This window comes from Notamacropus eugenii, chromosome 2 (assembly GCF_028372415.1).
Source record: "Notamacropus eugenii isolate mMacEug1 chromosome 2, mMacEug1.pri_v2, whole genome shotgun sequence".
Taxonomy (NCBI): Eukaryota; Metazoa; Chordata; class Mammalia; order Diprotodontia; family Macropodidae; genus Notamacropus; species Notamacropus eugenii.
The window spans coordinates 527,822,961-527,824,977 of NC_092873.1; positions in this window are offsets into that span (position 1 = coordinate 527,822,961).

A 2,017-nucleotide genomic window follows, 5' to 3' on the forward strand; every position below is an offset into this window, starting at 1 on the left:
ATCCCCCAACTACCTCAGGTCTACACTCCTTGAGTCCCTGTGCCCTCTTCCTCCTCCTACCATTAGCAAATTGCCTTCATCCCAGACTTGTCAGTCATTCTCTCACCATGCTGTCTTTACCATCACCATCATTCTCATTTTTACCACCTTGGAGTTATCCCCTGGGAGTCCCACCCCCGAGGAGTCTCAATCTCAGACAGCTCTGAGATGTCACTTTGTCCTGCTGGGGCTTCCATACCACTGCCCGGTAATCTCAACCATGCTGCTTGGACCTCTTCTCACTCACCTCACTTTCAACCTCACTTTTCTGTGTTTTCTTCTCTTACTAAAATATAAGTTCCTTAACTGCTTTACTTGGTTGTATTTGTATTCACAACACTTAGCACAACGCCTGGCACAAAGCAAGAGCTCAATAAATACCAAATTAATCCATCCATCCCTCTATGTATCCATCCATCCATCCACCTTTCTGTCCATCTCTCTATCTGCCTGTCTACCAGTTGTCCTCTAATACTCCTTCCATTTTCTTGCCTTCCTGAAAACCTGGTTCCCCCACCAGAAAACCAAATGAGATTAAAGTGCTTAGTGAACTGCCTGGTACAAAACAAGACTTCAATACATACTATATCTATTCCTCTATCTGTCTGTCTATTATTTATCCATCCATTTGTTCTATCTATCTATCTATCTATCTATTTATCTATCTATCTATCTATCTATCTATCTATCTCTGTGTCTGTGTTTGTTTATCAGTCTCTCTCACGTTCCTTTCATTTTTTTGTATTCATGAAAACCTAGTTCCCCAAGCAGGGGATAAAGAGATAATTAATAAAGGTCTTAGCACAATGTTTGGCACCACATAGTAGGTACAATGCTTAGTACACATTCTATTTACACAGGAATATTGTTAATTTCTGTATAATATTCTAGGAACTAGACATAATAAGTAGAATGTCATCTATAAGCAAAGCCATCCAGAGGAAACCCTTCTTCCACATGTACTAGGTGCTGATCATCCTTTGGGACTGACCTCTTCTGAATATTAAAAAAAATTCCCAGAAACCTTTCTCTCCCACCCCTCCCCCCACACGAGAATAGTTGTACTTGAAGCATTAATTGGTTGAAAAAATTCCCAAGGACAAAAGGCTACTGTTTTCTATCTAGCTCTCACTCTACCCTTTAAGCCAGTCAGATACTGTGCTCAGGAGGAGTCACTCAAGTCCTTGGAAACTATAAGTCCTGATCTCCCCACTCAGTCATTCTCCATCATTTTGTGAGTTCATACAACACTCTCCCTACCCCACGCCCCACCACATATGCAATTGGAAAAATGATGATTCAATGAACACTACTATTGCTGTCAGTGGAGAGCTTTATTGTTCCATTTACCATCCCAAGAGTTCTCAGAGCAAGCCAGCCTTCCCTGGCCACCCATCCCTCGTATATGCTGCCTTTCGAAGACAGGGACTGTCAATTTCGGATTTGTTTCCCAACGGCTTGGCACGGTGTTTAGCAAATAGTAAGTGTTTAATAAATACTTTTTATTCACATATTCATACTATGAACTTACTAATAATTTTAAGTGAATTGCTGTTTTTATCACCACAACTTAAAGCTACAAATATTTTAAAATGCATATGTTCAAGGCAATACAGAATATGTTCAAGACAGCCTACAGAAGTTGATTTTGCTTATATACGTTACTGAATCATGCGGAATACTTCACTGGAGCAAATAAAGAAAAAAAAAGGCAAGTTCAGTGTACATATGGATCCATGGACTCCACAGCTCCTTAAGAATCCACAGTCCAGGATTTGGGATAAATAGGTGTCATGGAAAGAGAGCCAGGATTAAGACCTTTTGTGAATCTGAGCTCTGTCACTTACTGAGTGTGTGTGGGTTGGACGTCATTTCCCTTCTCAGGGTCTCCATTAAATGAAGGAGAAGGGCACTACTTGAACAACACTGGGTCTTATGGTGGCCTTCCTGAGACACTGCCAGCTCCGGGTCTTGCAGG